Source organism: Rhinolophus sinicus, linkage group LG12 (assembly GCF_036562045.2).
Source record: "Rhinolophus sinicus isolate RSC01 linkage group LG12, ASM3656204v1, whole genome shotgun sequence".
NCBI lineage: Eukaryota > Metazoa > Chordata > Mammalia > Chiroptera > Rhinolophidae > Rhinolophus > Rhinolophus sinicus.
Genome location: NC_133761.1, coordinates 25,057,604 through 25,080,896, shown reverse-complemented (window position 1 = coordinate 25,080,896; position 23,293 = coordinate 25,057,604). Strand labels below are relative to the sequence as shown.

At 33.1% G+C, this 23,293-nt stretch overlaps 1 long non-coding RNA gene across 3 annotated transcripts in view; it reads left to right on the top strand.

Annotated features, from left to right (window-relative positions):
• LOC141567827 (uncharacterized) overlaps positions 1-23,293 on the top strand; it is a 176,521-nt gene that overhangs the window by 133,647 nt on the left and 19,581 nt on the right. The gene's annotated exons all lie outside the window — the stretch shown is intronic.

The following is a 23,293-nucleotide window of genomic DNA, read 5'->3' as shown; positions in this document are numbered from 1 at the left end:
CATGTATATATTGCATTGTGTTCATCACCCAAAGTCAAATCTCCTTCTGTCACCATCCCCTCTTACCCTCTAGGAACCACTAAACTGTTGTCTTTATGAGTTTTTATTTGTTTGCCTTGTTTGTTGCTTTCAGTTTTATGTTCCACATAAGAAAGCAATCTTATGGTTCTCTTCTTTTTTGGTCTGAGTTATTTTGCATAGCATGACAATCTGAAGCGCCATCCATGTTGTTACAAATGGCAGTATTTCATCTTTCTTATGGCTGAGTAATATTCCATTGTGTGTATATATATATATATATATATATATATATATATATATATATATATAACATCTTCTTTATAAAATGATCTATCAAAGAACACTTTGGTTTTTTCCATTTCTTGGCCGCTGCAAATAATGCTGCAATGAACATAAGGGTACATAAATCTTTACATAGAAATGTTTTCAGATATTTTGGGTAGATATACAGAATAGGGATTGCTGGGTCATGTTGTAATTCTATTCTTAATTTTTTGAGGAACCTTCACACTGCCTTCCATAGCAGCTGCACCAGTCTGCATTCCCACCAACAGTGTATGAGGGTTCCTTTTTCTCCACAGCCTCTCCAACACTTATTATTACTTGTCTTGTTAATAATAGCCATGCTAACAGGTGTGAGGCAGTATCTCATTGTGGTTTTGATTTGCATTTACCTAATAGCTAGTGAAGTTGGTCATCTTTTCATATATCTGTGGGCCATTTGTTTATCTTCTTGAGAGAGGTGTTTGTTGTTGTTGGATATTAGCCCCTTATCAGAGGTGGTTTTCCCATTCAGTTACTTGCCTCTGTTTTGTTAACAGTTTCTTTTGCTATGCAGAGCTGTTTAGTTTTACATAGTCCCATTCGTTTATTTTTGCTTTTACTTTCCTTGCCTTTGAGGTCAAATTCTTAAAATCCTCTCTACGACCAAAGTCCGTAAGTTTAGTACCTGTTTTCTTCTATGCAATTTATTGTTTCAGGTCTTATATTCAGGTTTTCAACCCATTTTGAGTTCATTTTGGTGTATGGTGACAGATAGCAGTCTAGTTTTTATCTTTTGAAAGTGGCTTTCCAATTTTTCCAGCACCATTTACCGAAGAGGCTTATTTTTTCTCCATTGTATGCATTTGGCTATTCTGTTGAAAATTATTTGCCTATATACATGTGGGTTTATTTCTGTGTTCTCAGTTCTGTTTTATTAGTCTGTGTATCTTTTTTTCTGCCAATACCAAGCTGTTTTGATTATTGTCACTTTGTAGTATAATTTGAAGTCAGGGAGTATGATACTTCTGGCCTTGTATTTTTTCCTCAGGATTGCTCTGGCTATTCAGGGTCTTTGTGATTCCATACAAATCTGCTGGTTTTTTTCATCTCTTTCTTCTAAAAAATGTCATTGGGATTTCGATGGGGATTGTATTAAATTTGTATGTTGCTTTGGGTAATATGGCCATTTTAATTACGTTGATTCTTCTAATCCATGAACATGGACTATCTTTCCATTTCTTTGTGTCTTCTTCTAGTTCTTTAAATAATATTTTGTAGTTTTCAGTGTATTGGTCTTCACATCCTTTGTGAAATTTATTCCTAGATTTTAAAATTCTTTTTGTTGCAATTACAAAAGGAATTTTTTTTTTCATTTATTTTTTTTGAAATTTCATTGTTAGTATATAGGAATGCAATAGATTTTTGTACTTTGATTTTGTATTCTGCAACTTTACTGTATTTATTTACCACTCCTGATAGGGTTTTTTGTTTTGTTTTGTTTTGTTTTGTTTTGTTTGTGTGTGTGTGTATGTGTGTGAAATCTTTGGAGTTTTCTATATAAAGAATCATGTCATCTGCAAAAAGTAACAATTTGACTTCTTCATTCCCAATTTGGATGCTTTTTATTTCTTTCTCTTGCCTGATTGCTCTGGCTAGGACTTCCAACACTGTTTTGAATAACAGTGGTGAGAGGAGGCATCCCTGTCCTGTTCCTGACTATAGAGGGAAAACTTTCAGGTTTTGATCACTGAGTATATTAGCTGAGGATTTGTCATATATGGCTTTTATTATGTTGAGGTACTTTCTTTCTCTACCCACTTTATTAAGTGTTTTAATCATAAATGGATGTTGTATCTTGTCAAATACTTTTTCTGCATCTATAGATAAAATCATGATTCTCATCCTTTATTTTGTTTATGTGGTTGATCAATTTGCATATATTGCAATTAATCATCCTGATGCAATTGTAGCATCCCTGAAATAAACCCCACTTGATGTATTATCTTTTAAATATATTGTATTTGATTTACTAGTATTTTGCTTAGGATTTTTGCGTCTCTATTCATCATAGATATTGGTCTCGTAGTGTTCTTTTTTTTGTATTATCCTTATCAGGTTTTGGTATCAAGGTAAAGCTAGCGTCATAAAATGAGTTAGGAAGTATTGCTTCTTCAATTTTTTGGAAGAGTTTGAGAAGGCAGGTATTAAATCATCTTTGAATGTCTGGTAGAATTCACTAGTGCAGACATCAGGTCCTAGGCTTCGGCTTTTTGGGAGGTTTTTTTGATGATTGTTTCAATTTACTTACTGTAGATAAGCTTATTGAGATTTTCCAGTTCTTTGTGATTCAGTATAGGAAGGTTATATATTTCTAAGAACTTGTTCATTTCTTCTAGGTTATTGAATTTAGTGGCATATAGTCTTTCGCAATATTCTTATATGATTCTCTCTACTTGTGTGGTATCTATTGTGACTTCTTTCATTTCTGATTTGTGCCTTTTTTTCCTCTTAGTAAGTCTAGCTAGGGGTTTATCAATTTTATTAATTTTCTTTTAAAGAACCAGCTTTTTGTTGCATTTTTTTCTATTGTCTTTTGTTCTCTATTTCTATGGCTTTCTTTTAAATAAGAAGGGAGAAAAAAAGAGTTACAAAAATACATTTATGCTGTCCCTGTCCTTAAAATTTACCTATGAATTTACTTTTGCCTGTGCTCTTTATTTCTTACTGGGGATTTGTTACTGTCTAGTGTTCTTTTATTTCTGTTTGAAGAAATCCCTTTTTAGTATCTCTTCTAGGAAAGGTTTACTAGAGACAGATTTTCTGTTTTTGTTTATTTGGAAATGTCTTAATTTTTCTTCATTTTTGAAGGATAGTTTTGCTCAGTATAGAATTCTTCATTGAAAGTCTATTTTTTATTTTTTTTTAGCACTTTGAATATGTTATTCCACTCCATTCTAGCCTTCATAGTCTCAGAGACAAATATGCTGTTAATTTTATTGAGGCTCCCTTGTACATGATGGAATCCTTCCCCTCTTGCTGCTTTCAAGATTCTTTGATTATATAGTGGTAAGAACACTGACAATGAGATCTACCCTCATAACATATTTTTACGCGTACAATATAGTATTGTTATCTACAGGCATAATGTTGTACAGCAGATCTCTAGAACTTATTAATCTTGCAGAACTGAAATTTTATACCTGTTAATTAGCAACTCCCATTTCTTCCTCTTCCTAGAACCTGGCAAACACAGTTTTACTCTTTATTTCCATGAGTTTGACTATTTTAGATACTTGATATAAGTGGAATCATGTTAGTCCTTCTGTAACTGACTTATTTCACTTAGCATAATGTGCTATTGGTTTACCTTTGTTGTTGCATATTGCAGGATTTTCTTTCTTTTATAAGGCTAAATAATATTACGTGATATTTATATAACCACTTTTTTTTTAACCTATTCATCAGTCAATGGACACTTAGGTTGTTTCTACATCTTGGCCATTGTTAATAGTGCTGCAATGAACTTGGAATTATTGTCTCTTCAAGATTATGATTTAAATTCTATTGACAAAATACCCAGAAATGGAACTAATGGATCATAGGGCCATTCTGTTTTAATTGTTTGTAGTACTTCCATACTGATTTCTATAGTGGCTGCACCATTTTGCATCCCCGCCCCCCCACAGTGTAGAATGTTTCCAATTTCTCCACAGCCTCTCCAAGACGTATTGTCTTTTGATTTTTTTTTTTTTTTGCATGATATCTTTTATTTGAAAATCAAAAGCAGGCAAAACTAATCTATAGTGACAGAGGTGAAAATTGGGTTTACCTTCTTTGGGGGACCTTGAATGGGAGTAGGCATGAGGCATCCTCTGGGGTACTGACAATAAAATACATCTTAATCTAGTGGTGGTCACACAGGCATTTATATACAGAAGGTGCCAAAACATATTATACACATTTTAAGAAATGAAAAACAATGTATTAGAATTGTAATACTAAATATATACTGATAACAAAAGATGAATACAAGTCATGTGTGTACATTTTTTTGGCACCCCCAGTATATAAAAACTCACTGAGCTAAACCATTTACTGTATGTAAGTTATATTTCAATGGAAAAAGTTTGGAAATACTTTAGAAAGATTAGTGGGAAAATAGATGCTAAAAACATGTCTTAGCCAGGAAGAGCTGCCAGTGCCTGAGTTCTTCAATCAATAAATAGTTACTGAATCTTGACACAACTTACATGTCAAGGACTTTTGTTTTTTAATTTAATTAGTTTATTGGGGGTGACAATTGTTACATAGATTTCAGGTGTACATTTCTGTAATACATCATCTATATATCACATTGTGTGTTCAACACCCAGAGTCAGTTCTCTTTCCATCACCATATATTTAATCCCCTTACCCTCATTTATCACCCCCCTCCTCCCCTTACACTCTGGTAACCACTAAACTATTGTCTGTGTCTATGAGTTTTTGTTTCTTCATTTGTTTGTCTTGTTCTTTTGCTGTTTTCAGTTTTATATACTACATATCAGTGAAATCGTATGGTTTTCTACTTTTTCTGTCTGACTTGTTTTGCTTAGCATTATAAAATCAACATCCATCCATGTTGTCACAAATGGTACTATTTACTCTTTTCTTATGGCAGAATAGTATTCCAAAGAACTTCTGTTAAACTAACTCATTTAGAAAAAAGAATGATGGTGGATAGTTTTAATTTTTCTCTATGTGCTTTGTTCTGTGAGATATTTCTTATTAATTTTATATATTTATCATTTGGTGATTCTGTCAAATAGCTTCTCTCGATCAGGGCATAATGACTGTTCTTTCTTTGATGCCTTCTTGACATTCATTCTATGTTTTTCCTGATTGATGAGCGCTTTCTTCAAGCACCTGACAGATTCTATCACTAGGTGGTAGCAAAATCCGAGACAGTTGTTCTCATTATGCTGTGCATAAAATAATCTGAGGCATTTGTTCAAAATGTTGATTCCTACCCACCTCTCCTCCAAGATTCTGACCCTATAGCTATAAGAGGAAACTCAGGAATGCACTTTTTCTACAAGTACTCCCATCATATTTTTAAAATTTATTTTTATTTTTTAAATTAGTTTAATTAGGTAGTCTTTAGATTTTTTGATAATAGCAATCCTAACATGTATGAGGTGATATCTCACTGTGGTTTTAATTTGCATTTCCCTGATGATTAGTTATGTATGTTCATGTCACACTTTTCTTACTGTAGTAGATTTTCTACAAGGATAACCACCTGTACATGCAGGCCACCCTTTCCATCAAGAGGGATAGTCATTTTCCCTCTACCTGAATCTGAGCTGGCCTATAATTTGCTTTGACCAATAGAATACAGAAAAAATGTTATAACAATTCAGGCCTAACCTTTATGACTCTTGGCAGCTTCTGCACTCAATGATCTTAGAGCCTAAGATACCAGCTAAGTCTAACCTTCCAGCTAGAGAGAGAGAGAGAGGTCCAGATCCCATGAGGTACCAAATGTGTGAATAAGGTCAACTTGGAAATTAGCCCCAAATAACTGATCCCAGAAAATATCAACTGGAACAGAACAACCACCCAGCCGATCAAAGCCAACACACAGAATCATGAGAGAATAACTACCAAACCCCACTTTTTAACATATCAAAGTTAAAGACTTGTTTATATCTGAGTACACCCCAAATTCCTTTCAAGATATGTACTGTGAGCAAGGGTGGAAGGTTTCTTTGCACTCACATTTAGAAAATAAACTGTCTTGATGCTCATCAGGGCTAGAGAAGGTGAATCTTATAAAAAGTTAGCAAAATTCTGAGAGGCTATTTGAAAAGAGGATTCTAATAAAATACATTTGAAAGAAGGTCAAATACACATTTGAAAAAAAGAGGATATTTGTCCATACAAACAAAGGGCAGTATAATATTATAGATTTATAAAGGGATCATGATGTTTATTCACGTAATACACTAAGAATCATTTTTGTTCAATTTTAAATATGTCATGAGGGATTTTTGTTTTGCTTATAGATAGGCTGATTTCCTCATCTTTATAGTTTATCATTTTTGTATTGACAATTTCAGGTGATAGGAACAAACTATAAATATAAGCTGTAATTTTTTTCTCATTCTATCTGGCTCCTTTCTCAGTATCCATTTTGTCATGTGCACTTTCAAGTTCATGTATCACGGTCAATAAGGGGGAAGTATTGTTTAGAATACTGAGATTTATTTGCTCCCTAGGACAGGCATGCTGTGAAGACATCTACACCTGAATCTTGGCACTATGACCAAAACTGATCTGGGGAGGAATCATTTATTACAGAGAATAAAAAGATTTTGCAATTAGCATTGTTCTATTTGAGCTGATTGTGCTTATTTTCAAGGTCAAATGGGAAAAAGTCAATCAGTATTTGTAGGGTTTTCAAAGCCAGACATGGTGAGACACAGAATTTTCCAGTTTAACACATCTATTGTAATTTGACACTTAAATTTACTGCCTTTTGTAGAATATTTGAACTTTCAATGTTTCAGACTTTTACCCTCAATTCAAAGCATAATTGTCAGTTTTACCAACAATTGCTCCATATCAAGAATCCTTTTTCACCTTTGGTTTTTAACAGTTTAATCATGATGTATCTAGGTGTGAATGTTTTTTAGTCTTTCCTACTTGAATTTTGAGCTTCTTGGATGTATTAATTAATGTTTCTCAACAAATCAGGAGGTGTTCAGGTGTTATTTCTTCAATATCCTTTCTGCCCTTTCTCTCCTTTTGTTATGTGTTGGAACATTTGATGGCATCCCACAGGTCTCTGAGGCTGTGTTCAATTTTTCTTTATTTCTTTTTCTCTCTGTTCCTCAGTTCTGTTCCTTAAGATATCTTCAAGTTCACTAATTCTTTCTTCTTCCAGCTCAAATTCCTTTTGGGTCCCTTTGGTGAAATTTCCATTACACATGTAATTTTTTTTAAAAAAAAATTTTTATTTTATTAGTTTCAGGTGTACAAAACAATGTAATAGTTAGACATTTATCATTTATATCCCTCACAAAGTGATAACCCACTCCCCCAATCTACTACCCATCTGACATTGCATACAGCCATCACATTTCCACTTTCTCTATTCCTAATGCTATACTCCACTTCCTGTAAATATATATATATATATATATTTTTAATTATAGTTGACATTCATTATTGTTCAGCTTCAGCTTCAGGTGTACAGTGCAGTGATCAGGCATCTACTCCATCCCTGAAGTGGTCTTCCTAATAAGACAAGTGTCCATCAGATACCCTACAAAATCTTTATGACGTTATTGATTATATTCCCCAAACTGACTTCTGTGTCCCCATGGCAATTGTGTGGTTACCGATTGTACTTTCTAATTCCCTTACCTTCCTGCTTATCCCCATGGCCCCTCCCATCTAGCAATCCTCAATTTTTCCTCTATGTCTCCAAAACTGTTTCTGATTAGTTTGTTCATTTATTCTTTTCTTTAGATTCCACACATAAGTGAGAGCATATGGTATTTGTCTTTCTCTGACTTATTTCACTTAGCATAATATTCTATAGGTCCATCCATATTGTTGAAAATTGTAAGATTTCATTTTTCTTTATGGCTGAGTAATACTCCATGTATAAATGTACCACAGTTTCTTAATCCAGTCATCTACTGATGGACATTTCGGTTGTTTCCATTTTGTCTATTGTGTATAGTGCTGCAATAAACATAGGGGCACACATGTACTTTTCAACTGTAGAATTTCCTTTTAGTTCTTCTTTTTTTAAATAATATGTCTCTAGTGATAATCTCTACTTGGTGAGATATTGTTCTCATACTTTTCTTTAATTCTTCAGACATTATGTCCTTTATTTTTTGAACATATTTAAAACAGCTGATTCAGTCTCATCTAGTAAGTACATCTGTGTTTCTTCATGAATGGTTTCTATTGACTGCCTAGTTTTCTGTGTATGAATCAGCCTTCCTTGTTTGTTTGCATGTTTTGTAATTTTTTTGTTTTTGAAAACTGGAGATTTTGAATAATATAATATGGCAACTTTGAAACTCCAATCTCCCTCTTCCCCAGAGTTTGTTGTTGTTACTATATGTTGTTGTCAACATTACTGTTTGTTTAATGATGTTCCTGAACTAATTCTGTAAAGTCTATGTTCTTTGTTGTGTGAAGCCACTGAAGTCTCCATTCATTTAGTTTAGTGATTTTAGTCATTTGACAGTGATTTCCTTAAATGGCTGGAACCAATAAGTCTCCCAGTCTTTGCCAACAAACTGTGTGTGTATGTTGGTGCAAACTTTCCACTTTCAGCCAGGAAGTTTACAACTCTGCCTTAGCCTTCACTTCTGTCAAGTCAAGGTCAGTCAGAGGTGACAGCTGAGGGCACTTCATCTGGTTTTTCCTGAGCGTATGCACAACCCTCTACATCCATGTGGCCTTCTAGATTTCCAGGAATATGCTAGAACTTTTAAAAACCTCATATGATAATCTAATTCAATTTTTCTTTGTAAGTTTTTTGGTCAGGTTCCTGTGTGCCCTAACCATAATTGCTATTTCAAACACCTGAGATATTACACAGTTGCTGCTGAATGTCTTTGAAAAACCCCTCCAGGAAAAGACTATTTGCATTGGGCAAACTTGAATCAGGGTAAATAAAGACAAACCATGTGAGTGAGGCTTTCAAGGGAACTGCCAAACAAGATAAATAATGACAGTTCTCTGGGTCTTTGGAGAAATTCTAACCCTATTCTGCCTCCTTCAGGGGCTGTTAGGCTGCTGGTCTTCCTGTGATTATGGAAATTTTGGTTTTCAACACTACCATACATTTGGAGAGAGGGGTGTGGAAATAGGCCAAGTTCAAATGCTGCAAAGATCATCGTTCTTACTGAGATTTAGACATTTCTCTTGAAAAAGTGCACCCAACATTGTTTTTGACTAAACCTTTAATTTCCAGGGTTCTGAAAAATTAATTTCCAGGGTTCTGAAATTAAACCTTTAATTTCCAGGGTTCTGAAAAAGTTCATTTGCAAATTTTTTGCCAGTGTTCTTGATGCCATCAAGGAGGACAGGATTTTAGGTACTCTTTAGTTCACAAGTACCATTGACATCACTCATTCATTGAATAATTTTTCATGAAGAATTATCCTTGGATAACACTATAATGCATAATTTAAAAATATACTGTTGGAATTTTTAAAGTTAAATTTTATTTGGGATTTTGCATCCAGATACATAGGTAAAATTATATTATGCCTTTTTAAAATTCTTTTGTCATCTGAATTTGGAATCCTAAATTACACTTGTCCTGAGTGATATTTAAACTAAGGTATCATTCAAGATGACAATAAATGTTCACTGATTAATCATAATGGGGAATTGGCCAATCAAAATGTACCCAACTGATACAATTGTATAGGTGAGAATTGGCTGAATATTACCGCTCCATATAAATTAGGCTGGACAGCATTTGCTATTTTCTTGAAGGTTGGCAGAACTCATCTGTAAAGCCTAGGTCTATTGGCTGGGATGTGAGGGAGTTGTTGACTGTAAGTTTCTTTAATGCTTCTTATTCTAGTCAATATTTCTATTCACTTTTATTGAATTTTGACATGATATATTTGAACTCCTATAAAACTAGGAGTTCACACATATCATTTAAGTTTTAATACATATTAATATGAAGTTGTTTATAATACTCTCTTGCTTTTGCCTTTGCATCAGTCAGTACCTTTATAGTACTTTTCTCTCTTCGCCCAGGATCTAATTCACAATCACGCATTACACTTAGTTTTTATGTTTCTTTAGCCTCTTTTAATCTGGAATAGTTCATTAACAATTTCTTTGTCACTTATGACTTTGGAATTCAGGTCAATTATTTTGTAGAATATGTGTCAATTTCATTTTGTTTGATGTTTCTTTATGATGAGATTCAGGTTACGTATTTTTGGGAGAAATGCTACTAATATTATGTCCTTCTAGAAGACATAATAATTTTCTTTTAACACAAGTGTTTAAAATATGTCGTGGTTTCCCAAAATACAGGATTATAAAGTAATTATTTTAGTACAAATTTCCAATTTATTACATAATGATCAGAGGATACAGTAGTTATATGGATTCTTTGAAATGTATTGAAGTGTTTTTTTTGTACTTTATTTTTGTAAATGTTTCATGTGTACTTAAAAAGAATATATATTACAGTGAATAATAAATTATCTCAATTTCATTTACATTATATTCCTTCCCCTTTCCCACTGGAAAGCTTAATATAGGAGAAGGAGCTATGATTTATTTCACTGTTTCCTTTTTGGCTCCTTTATCCATTTGTAGTCAATCTCCCTCTGTATCCTCTCATCTTGGATTTGATGGTGGGGCAAAAGCAGTGGAGGAAGACAGAAAAAGCTTTTATTTGCCTGCTTTTATCCACACCTCTAGTGATGCTTAGTGGATATCCCAGCTAGATTCTCCAGCTAGAAACACTTGACTATCACTTCCTGATGCAGGCAGTGACTCTGGCTGACTGCTTGTTGCTTTTCCCCCATACCAGGCTTCTGTCTCTAGTGATAAACATGCCCTTCTTTCTACTAGTAGCGTTGCTGTTTGAATTCCAGAAGACCAGCTCTCCAGTCATTTCTTAAAGTGCCTCATTAGACAGAAAGCCAAATCTGTTTCTTTTATCTATGGGGAAGGGGAAAGAAAATGCTATAATCCTCTAAAATGTTTTACCACGGAAGTTTTCTCTCCTCACACCTCTTTAACCTGCACATATTTGTCCTTGATGTGGTTAGCGATCTGAGTGCCACCGGCTACTTAGTAACTGCTTGAGAGATATTTAGTCCATCATTTTGGTATAGGTATACCATTTTGCTTTTGCCTCAGGGATTCTGTCAAAATAGATACAAAGAGATCCATTTTAATATTCTATCATAGACTCAATAGGATATTAATTATGTTCTCTAACAACAAAGCAATGAAATTAGAAATTGAAAAAAATTATAGTAAAAGGATTTTTTAAGTCAATGAAAATGTACTGCACAGACATAGTAGTTAAGATAATGTAGTATTGCAACAAAATTAGACAAATAGAATAGAGAGCCCAGAAACAAGGCCATACATATATGGGAACACAGACTATGCCAAAAGTGTTAGTATAAATTAAAGAACAAAGAACTGAAAATTATAAATGGTTCTTGGAAAATTGCTTATCCAAATGTAAAAAAAAAAATACATTAAAATTTTCCTCATTTTATATAAAAAATTCAAATCCATGTATATTAAAGAACAAATTGTCAAGATCAAAACTTTAAATTGTTAGAAGAGTTTATAGAAGATTTTAAGACCTCAGGATAGGAAACATTTTTTTTTTTCTTTCCCTACTTTTATTATTTCTTTCCCATAGATTAGTTTTACCTATTCTAAAGCTTGATTGAAATGAGATAAAAAAAAGAATGTACTATTTTGTGTCTAGTTTTTCTTGCTTAGAACAATGATTTTGAGGTTCACTCATGTTATTTGTATTTATAGAATGCTCCTATTTATTACTAATATTCCAATATATGAATAAATCACAATATTTTAATCCATGTTCCTGTTGATAGTTTTGTTGTTTCCAGTATTTTGTTATTATGAATAAAGCAGCTGTGAATACTCAAGTATGTTTTTCATAGACAAAAAATTTCATATCTCTTGTGGAATATCAAAAGGTAAAATTGCTGGTTCACAGGATAGGTGTATTCTGAACTCCTATTAGAAATTGTCAAACCAATTTCTGGTGTTATTGTATCACTTTATACTTCAATATTCAGATTGCTCTGTGTAATTGTCAATATTTGGTATAGTTAGTCTTTCTTATTTTAATCACTCTAATAGGTGGATAATGGTACCTCATTGTGACTTTGGTTGTAATTTCCTTGGTGAGTAATGATAATGAGTGTTCATAAAACTTAGCCATTTGTGTATTTCCCTATGTGAAATGACTATTATTATTTTCCCCATTTTAATTGTGTAATTTATCTCCTTAATATCAATTTTTAAGAGTTGTCTATATAATTTGGACAAAACTTCATCAGGTATATGTATTATGAATAGTTCCTCCCTTTCAGTGCTTGTGTATTTATTTTACTAAAAGTCTATTTTTATATATACATATATATATATATATATATATATATATATATATATATGTATTTTTTTTATTAGTTTCAGGTGCACAAGACAAAGTAATACTTAGACATTGATCATTTATATCTCTCAAACTGTGTGAACCCCCTCCCCCCATTCACTATCCCTCTGACATCGCACACAGCCATTACATTTCCACTGTCTCTATTCCTAATGTTGTACTCCACTTCTTGTAAATATATATATATATATATATATATATATATATATGCACACACACACACACACATATATATAGGCTTGTAGTTGACATTCATTATTGTTCAGCTTCAGCTTTAGGTGTACAGAGCAGTGATCAGGCATCTACATTATCCCTAACGAGACAAGTGTCCATCGGATACCCTACAAAATCTTTACAACATTATTGATTACATTCCCCAAATTAATTTTCAAAACCCCATCTTATGGCCATCTTGTGGTTACTGACTATTTTCTAATCCCCTCACCTTCCCCCTTGTCCCCACCCCCCCTCCCATCTAGCAACCCTCAGTTTTTCCTCTATGTCTCCAAAACTGTTTCTGATTAGTTCATTCACTTATTATTTTCTTTAGGAAACATTTTTAATCATGACACCAAGAGCCTATTTCATAAAGAAAAATATTCCTAAATAATTAGAAATATTTATGTAAAAAAATAATCAAAATTGGAGGTATGTCAGCTAAAGAGTGGGCAAAGAAGATTAAAAAGATAATTCTCTGAAAAGGGAACCCAAATTAGTAATATGTATGCTTAGTATTATTAGTGAAAGACAATAAAAATTAAAATAAAATATTCTGTTTTATATTAATCAGATTGGCAAACATTTAAAAAGTCAGGTAATACCAAGTGTATTAATTTGCTAGAGTTGGTGTAATAAGTGCACAAACTGAGTGGTTCGAACAACAGAAATTTATTGTTTCACAATTCTGCAGCCTAGAAATCTGAGATTAAGTTTTTGGTTCCTTCTGGGAGATGTGAAGGGGAATCTGGAATCTATCTGTTCCAAGCTCTCTCCTACCTTCTGATGGTTTGCTGGCAACTTTTGGTGTTCCTTGACCTCCAAGCTCTATCTGCCTTTATCCTCACATGATGTTCACCCTGTATGTATGTTTTTATATCCAAATTTTCCCTTTTTATAAGGATACTAGTCATTGGATTAGGGGCACACCTCACTCCAGTATGACCTCATGTTAATTAATTTCATCCACAATGACCCTATTTTCATACAAAGTCATATTCGAAGTATTGATGGTTAAGACTTCAACATGAATTTTCAACATGACTTTTAAAATGAATTTTGGAGTACTGTTATTTTAAAAAGCAACTTGACGATATCTCTTAAAGTGATGATACATAATTATAATCCAGAAATTTTACTTCTAGATGTCTGTCCTAGAGACACTATTATACATAAACATTAGAACACTACATAAGGATGCTCGCACTAGCATTTTTCGAAAGTAGGAGACTGGATAAATGAACAAGTGAAAATGGAAGAATTAGCACTTCATGTTTCAACAAGGATAAGTGTCAGGAGCAAGAATTAAATAAAAAAAACAAGTTCTAGGATGATTCATACTCTATGATAACATATTTAAAGTTTATATATAGTTTATAGCTATCTGTATATGCAGCATTAGGTCTATAAATCTGGGATGAGAATGATACATAACACCTTCAGGATAGTGGTTTGACTGAGGAGAGAGGGGAGTGGTTGGGATTTCAGAGTCATCAGTTGGTCTGCAACTATATTTAACATTTGACTTTCTTAAAAAAAATAACCTAAAGAAAACATGGTATAATGTTAATATTTGTTGTATTTGGATTTGGGCACATGAGTTTTCATTATGTTAGTTTTTCCATGTTTGAAATATTTTTAAAAATCTCAGCAGGGTGAAACAATTTTGCTGACAATAACAAAATAAAATACAGGAGAAATGGATAAAAAATTCTAACCGTGAATTAAATAGAAATCCCACTAATTGGATATATACACAGTAGGGGGCTCATAGGGTAAAAGGAGAATTTGTTTAAATATCTATGATTTGACTTGACTACAGTTTCATGTATCAATACCACTAAGGCCTGCCAACAAACCTAATTTTTCATAAAGCTTAACAGTATGAGTGAAATGTCTAAAACAGAAAAATGATAGTCATCGTATTAGACTTTGCTTCAGTCAAAACTTATGTTGCTCAATTTTATAGAAACTGGAAGCGGTTTAGAGGACAATGACTAGAATTATGAGTTGCGTCATGTGCAGCATCAGCAAATGCTTCACTTAGAGAAGATAACGTTCAGGATGAGCATGGTAACCATCACTGCTTCTTCTGTCCTATAGAAGTGGGATTTGGCTCTTTTGCTATAGCCTGAAGGGTAAAACAAGAGCCAAGAGTCAAGACGTTGCAAGGAGATGATTATAAACATTATGTTTCACCCCAACATAAAGAACTTTCCAGTAGGACTGGCCAACTATGACATGGTCTTCCTCAGAAAATGGTGGATTCCTCACCACTAGATTTGCTTAAGCAAAGACCCTGACTCTTTGGTGTTGAAGTGTTGGTTGTTGACTAGACTAGAACAGTGATCCCAATATTGGGTTTCATGGACCAGTAAAACTTCAGATGAATAATTGGAGAACTAACAAAGAGTTTCTAACATACTAATTTGCTAAGGAAGATTATTACACATGAAAAACATACACAGACACGTACTTCCACCATTACTTTAACACCAGAATTAATGAAGCACATCATCCCAGAATTTTTCTTTTCAAGTAAAAAACGTTGGCTCTTTGCAGTAATATATATATATATATATATATATATATATATATATATATATATATATATATATATATATATATATATATATATATTTAAAGTGTCTGTTTATATATGTTCAAACAGTGGAAAATTTTAACACATTTTGATTTTTTCTTATATGACATGTGACTGCTTTCTTGATAAAATATATCAATTCAGGAGTTCATACATATAACTGTTTACTATGAAGCACAAATGAAGATCAGGAAGGGGATGAGGGTAGGCTGTTTTCTGAGCTGTCTTCTACCCATTGAATCAGAGATCTTTCTTCTTTTGGACATGGATAAAAATATCTGGGAACAAGTTTCATCTGCACTCAAGTGTAGGGAAACTGGTGAACCTTTAAATACCTTAGCTGCCCCCTTTGCATTAATCAGTCTTGATGAAGGCTGTGGCCCTTTTATCACACAGTTGTTGTTTTTTTTCTTTTTTAAAAACTACCTCAAAGTATTTGGAAAACATTTTTAAACTTTTGTAGTCTGACCATTACATTTCCATCATCCTCCGAAAGCCATTAAAAAGTTAACTTCATTATTTGGGAAAAATCCCCACTCATGTAGGCAGCTTTCTCTCAAACACATTACATATGGCTTCTCTTATTCTAGGTTTGGCTTTCTGCCTAGATCAAAAGTAGGAAATGATATGTATTTGCCTTTGAGAAAGGGATTTGTGACCTGACTTTTGTTTTCCAGTGCTGTTTTATAGAAATCTTGAACCACATACTACCCAGATGTAAATTGCCATTTTGTTCCTCCTAATGGAAAATTATACTTTATATGGAGGGACTGAAAATTTATGTCTGCACGGCGTTATTGGGAGTTGTGAAAACAGCAAAAGGAATGAAGTACTATACCAATTAAATGAATATTTTCAGGGATTTGTCTAATTCTGCTGTATAAGGCAAAGAATAAAGAACACAGATATTGGAGCAAAGCATTGTTTGCATGAAGATATTATTTGGTGTTAGAAAAAGTAGATCCTACAAATACTTTTCATAAAGGCTAAAAAATACATTTCAGTTTCTTGATAGAGCTGTTTTTGGTATTTGGGTTTTTGACTCTTTCTTGTCCTCAGAACCCCAGTTATTCTAACAGGAAAAAGAAATCCAAGGCACAAGTTATGGTAGATGTATGTTCACTGGTCTGCTATGTGGAGAGGTAACTCAAAGAAGGCAGATGTAGTAGTCCAATAGTTCTAGAATCCCTAATCCCATGGGTTGGAAATCATTAACTGCTTAGAAAACTAGTATAATGAAACAGAGTCAGAGGGGTGTGTTTTGTTTTGTTTGTGAACGGGGCAAGACTTCTTGTTTCAGATACAGATATTTCCACAGACAAAAGCAGAAATAAACAAACAATTGAAAACAACCTTTAAAACACTTAAAATCTCCCCTGTGGTCTGATTACCTGGTTCTTTTACCCTTTGGGGTACTTTAGAATGAGCAATGCCCTTTCAGGAAGGTCAATGTCACCACCTGGGTTGTGAGTTGACAGAGCTCTACTATGTTTCTCTCACACACTTTTCCTAGGAAATGATTATCATCTCATTGTTTTTTGCTTACACTTTTCCATCAATAATTATCTGAATACATATTTGTCTCATTTTATTGTTTTACTCTCAGTTGTAGGAAATTTCCTAAATATGACTTGTGTAAAGGTCTTTGACTTATTTTTTTTATTCCTTTCTTTTTTTCCTGGTTCTCTTCAGATGTTGAGAATGAATATGACCACTGTCTTTTTAAAAAAGATTTTTATTAAGACATAGTGAACACAATATTTGTTTCAGGTGTACACAATAGTTATTCAACATTTATATATATAAGAAGTGATCACCATGATAAGTCCAGCAACCATCTGACACCATACTATGCTGATTGTATTCCCTACGCTGTACATTACATCCTCATGACTTATTTGCTTAATACCTGGAAATTTGACCGTCTTGTTCCCCTTTACCTTCCCTTTCCTTTTTAATTACAGTTGACATTCGATATCAATTTATATTAATTTCAGTTGTACAGCATAGTGGTTAGACACCTGTATAATTTAAGAAATGATCTCCCTGCCTAGTCTAGTACCCACCTGGCACTATGCACAGTTACAACACTATTATTGACTATATTCCCTATGCTTTACTTTACATCCCCATGACTGTTTAGTAACTACCAATTTGTACTTCTTAATCCCTTTATCTTTTTCAGCCTGTCCCCCGAACCCCCTTCCATATTACTATTGTCTTTATGTTTTTTCATATCCGTATTTCAGATGAATGCCCTTCTACAGGAATTTACTATTGGTTTCAGGAAGGTTCTTTGTGTGACATATAAGCTGCCTTTTTGCTAAATATGAGGGCTTATAATATTCATATAAGTATCCTATACATAAATTTTGTTTTCATAGTAACCATACTGCTATAATTTTATTTTTCTTTTAGGTTCTTCTTATATGAGGTTAGAAACCTTTTCTGCTCTCAAACTGGCCATGTGCCCCTTTGGAGCAAATATTACTTCAGGATAAATAGTTATTAGTAAACCCACCCAGCATCAACGACAGTAGCCCCAGGACTGTTTGACCAGCCAAGAACTCAGTGGGAACATGGCAATAAGAGAAAGAGTGAGACCCAGAGAGAAAGCAAGATAGGCAGATAAGGGGGCGGGGGGAACTATGATCACGATGTTTGTAAAAGTAAGGTGGGAGGAAATGAATTCTCTCTCTGATGACACTGCAGGTGTTGAGAAGGGGGTTAAGGGAATGAGTATAAATGGGAAAAACCACACAACCAAACCGATCAGGGATTATCAGCACTTGATAAAGTTATAATAAAGACTTCTCTACAGAGTCTGCACCTTGTATGAGGTGTGATCACAAAATATGGTGAATGTTTAAAAAAAATATTACAGTAAAGGACACATTGCCATGAATCCCCTACAAAATACTCCCCCTCACTTTGCACATACTTATCCCATCATTCTTGCCACTTTCTGAAGCAGTTCTGAAAGTCCTATTTCATGAGTGTCTTTACTTTACCCTCCATCATGACAACGCTCCTTGTCACACATGCTTCTGATATGGCAATTTCTATCAAATAAAAATATGGAGTGTCCTCATCCACTTTATTCATTGGATCTGGCTCCATGCGACTTATGGCTCTTCCCCAAAGTCAAAATGACCATGAAAGGTAAATCTTTGAATTGATTCAGGACCTCAAGGCAGCCACGACAGCGCAACTAAAGATACTCATGAAAGAGGACTTCCAGAACTGTTTCAGAAAGTGGCAAGAATGATGGGATAAGTGTGTTCAAAGCAACGGGGAGTATTTTCAATGTGTCTTTTACTGTAATACAGTCTTTTTTATTTAAACATTCACCGTATTTTTCAATTACATCTTGTACACTAATTGACCCAACCTCACACAATGAGAGATTTCATAGATTTCCAAAAGAGCAGATTGCTAGCTTAACAAATAGTTAATATCTTAATATTAGTTTGATGTAATATGTCCTTGTCTGTGTCTCATGCATTCCCAGGAGTGTTGGAAGAACAGCCTGTGGCAAGTTAGCAACTGTCTATGAAACAATTTCCATAGAAATTCATCTAAGAGGGCACTGTCATAGGTCTTACACCAAGAATTGTGGCTCCTTGATGGTTGGCCATTTCAGGCTCCTGTGTAACCTCTTCTACTGATACGTTGCAACACCTGAACACAGTGCCTGCTTTCTTCACCACTATTATCTCTAGTGCCCTGCATACTACTTAACACATAGTAGGCCTACAATAAATATTGTTGGAAGAGACTGATCTTCAGAGATCTTAAGTATCTCATTCAAGATTATACAGCTCAAGCTAGCAACTGTCAAAAGAAAAATTCCAATCCAGATCTATTTGGCTCCAAATTCATGCTTTTCTTTTTCTCCTGTTTACTCATGCATAATGTGATTTATTTAAAGGATCCTTCTTACCATTTTCAGCAAAGTAAATCGTAGGGTACATTAAACACTACACAAAAGCTCTGATTAAAATGTTATGTAATATTCAATACATATAAATAATTGATGAGACTTTATGAAGCGTAATAACACCAACACTGGTGAACCCACTGTTTAGATTAAAAACTGTGAGTTCATTGAGCTATGTGTGTATTCCTCCAAAATTCCATTCCTTTACTTCTCCCTTCTAGAAGTAACTGATTTATTATTCCCTTTCCTTCTAAAACAAAAATTCCATGTATGTAGCAATCCCTAAATAAAATAAAAAGTTGTAAAATTTATAGCATGTAATGTAGGTAGTTATGTAATTATATATGTACATATAATTACATAATTACATAATAATATCTAATTTTCTTCAACTATTTTCACTGAACATTGTTTCTATAATTTATTTTATTGCCAGTAGCTATAGTTCATTCATTTTCACAGTTATATATTCTGTGACTATGCCATATTAACTTGTCTATTTTCCTGTCAATAGAATTTTGTTACCCGATTTGTTTCTGTTATTTCATGATTTGTTTCTATTCTTTCATTATTTGTTTCTATTATTCCATTATTTCAATTATTGTTTTCAATTATACAATTTTTTATACATAGCTTCTGGGACTCATGCAAGTTTCTCTAGGTTTTGTTTCTAGGAGTAAAGTTCCCAGGTTATAGGTAAGTTTATGTTCTGATTTACAATATAATTGTTTTCCAAATTAGGTGTTTCAAATTATAAACCTCCTAGAATAGGTGCTTCAAATTATAAACCCCTAGAACTGTACATATTTTTCATCCCTCTACTTCCTTGCCAACAATAGATATTATCAAAATTTTAATTTTTAAATATAACAAAATTATATCTCATTGTGATCTTAATTTGCATTTTGCTGATTACTAAAGAGATAAGCCATTATTATTTTCTTTCATTTGAAATACCTGATTAGTCCTTTATTTGTGTGTGTGTGTGTGTGTGTGTGTGTGTGTGTGTATGTGTGTAGGGCAAGCTGTATGTCTTTTTCTTGTTAATTCGTAAGAGTAATTATACTTAATGTTTATTAATCCTTTGCTGAATCTATACGTTGCAAATATGTGTTGTACTTCCATTTTCTTAGTGGTATCTTTTGATAAACAGAAGATATTCCTATTCATATATTTAAGTTTGGAAAGTTTTTCATTTAAGATTAATATTTTCCCTATTCTGAGATCATAAAAATTATCTTCTATATTTTCTTCTAAAAGCTAAAGAAGTTTCCCTTTGGATTTAAAATTCTAATCTACCTGGAATTTATATATGTATCATATAAACAAAAATTAAATTTTGTTCTTTCACATAATTAGCTTAGAATCTTTATCCAGTAACCAGTACGATCAGTAATATCACCTTTATCGTTATCAAGTTCTATTTTGCACAGTTCTGTTTCCAGGTTCTCTATTCTATTGAGTATTCTATTCCAATGACCAATTGGTCTCTTTCTGAGTTAAGTCACATTATATTCTTGACACAGCTTTGTAAGAAAACTTGGTTTGTAGTAGCACAAGTTTGCCCACCATGTCTTTCTTTTTCAGTTATGCATTAATCATTATTGGGCTTTTGCTTTTACAAATAAGTTTTAGAATTAACTTGTCAAGTTCCTCAAAAATCTTGTTAAATTTTGATTAACTCTGTAGAGAAATTTAAAGAGAACTAACATTTTAATGATATTGAGTTACCCCATTCATGAATGTGGTACATTTCTCTTTTTATATTTATATGTTTTAAAAATAGCTTTTAATAAAGTTTTAAGCATATCATCTTTTAAAATATCTATTTAATTGTACTCATATATTTTGATATTATAAATACTATTACGTTTTCTAAATTTGTAACTGGTGTGTGTATGTCATGTTTATTTTTGAATATTGTTATTATATTCCATCACCTTGACAAACACTAATTCTAATATTTTGTTGGTAGATTCTTTGGGTTTCTATCATTTGTTAATAGTGATATTTTAGTTTCTTTCCATATTTATAGTAACTCTTGTCTTACAAACTAGATAGGACCACCAGTATATGTGGCTATTGAACATCAGAAATGTAGCTAGTGTGGGCAACTGAATTATAAACTTAATTTTATTTAAGTTTAAATAGCAACGTGTGGCTAATAGATACTGTATTGGATAGTATAGATCTAGTATTTTTCTTCTGTCTTTTCTTTATTAACACAGAAGTTAGTCATCATTTTATTGTTATTTACACTATTTTATTTTAGATTTGTCTACATGGTTAACAATTCCTTTGATCAACATTTTTTTGCATTTCATAAGTTATTTCTAGAATCATTCCTTCTTTAATATGTCTTTTAGAATGTGCATTATTAGTAAAGGTCTGTTGTTGAAAAACTGTTTTTCTTTTTTGTAAATGTGTTTATTTTGATTACGATCTTGAAAAATAATTTTTATAACAATACAACTTTAGGTTGATAGTTACTTCTTTCAACATTTTAAAGATGTTATGGTTAGGACTTTTGATTTCCATTGAAGCTGCTGAAAATCAATCTTCCTGATAGGTATGCTGATTTTTTCTTCGTCTGCCTTTTAGATACTTCCTTTATCTTTGGTATTCTGAAGTTTTACTATACTATGTTTTACAGGTAGATTTTTCTTCAATTATTCTATTTGGTATATGTGTATCTTATACCCTTAGTTTCTGTTCTTATACCCTTAAGTGCTCTGCAATTCTTGGCCTAATTCTCAACCTTTCATTATTGTCTCTTTTGTGTTCTTTCTGTATAATTTGTAAAGAACTACAATTAGAGGCATGTTTGACCTTCTTGTGTTTATTTTATCTTCAATAGTTCTTAACCTTTTATATTGTCATGTTCTTATCTCTCAGTACTGTAAATTTTCAGTCCTTGCTCCTAATTCATTGTCTCTTTAGCTGTGTCTAATACGTTATTTCAAATAACCACTGAGCTTTTAATTTTAATGAATCTATTTTTTTTTATGAAATTTCTACTTGGTCTGTTTACAATCTGCTTGGTCATTTTTAATAATTCTTGCTCCATGCTGATCTTTACTGTGTTTTTAAATTGCTTTAGACATTTTATAACATGATCATTTTACAGTAGTTAATTCTAATATTTCCAGGTTTTGGCAGTTTCAATTAGTTTATTTTGTTGTTGTTTCTGATGCCTCTCTTTCATGGTGGTCTATTTCATTTATTGTTAGCTGATTTAAAAAAAAAATTGTGAGTTGATTTTAATTACACAGCTTTTGAGTACTCTGAAGGTCTCATGTAGGGTGGCTTTCTGCCACATAGGATTTGACTTGCCTCACGGGAGCCAAAGGCACATATATCTACAGCCACTTTAGCTCCCATGGAGCGTCCTGCCTTAATAGTCATCATCCTCACCTGGCAGAATGGCCGAGCTGTCTCCTGAGCCCAGGACTGCTATTAGAATGAACTTGCACTTTTGTATTGTTTACTGGCACTGTTCAGGGTTTTGCTCAGTGTTTTTATTCTTCCTCCATTTTCTCCTCCACATATTTTTTCTCTTCTTTATCTTCATCGTTGGAGATTTCCTAGGCTTTATGTTGAGCCCTACTCTGCTTTGAAACACAAGTATGTTGTAATTCTGCAGGCTCTCCTTGCATTGCCATAGGAGGACCCTTTAGAACATGCATCCTACAATTCTGCTACTTCAGCACTCAGTCATGACTTTCATTTGATAGTACATAGGCTTTTTCTAGAGCCCTGCAGCATTTCTGGAACACAAAGTGCTTAAGGCTCCACCACTGGGATTGGACCTATTCACTTTATTTTCCTTGCATGCCAGACTTCGAGCTTTATGAAAATCCTATTATGTTATCGATCAGATAATTAAAGTGATTATTTTAACAAAATATGGATGAAACAAAATAATAACATATCTGAAAAGAAGACATAGGTTTTATAGTTATGGTCTTCCGCAGGAAAATAGTTTCCAAGATGGTTGTACATATATTTTAATTGGGATAAATTTTCCCAAATGTATCCT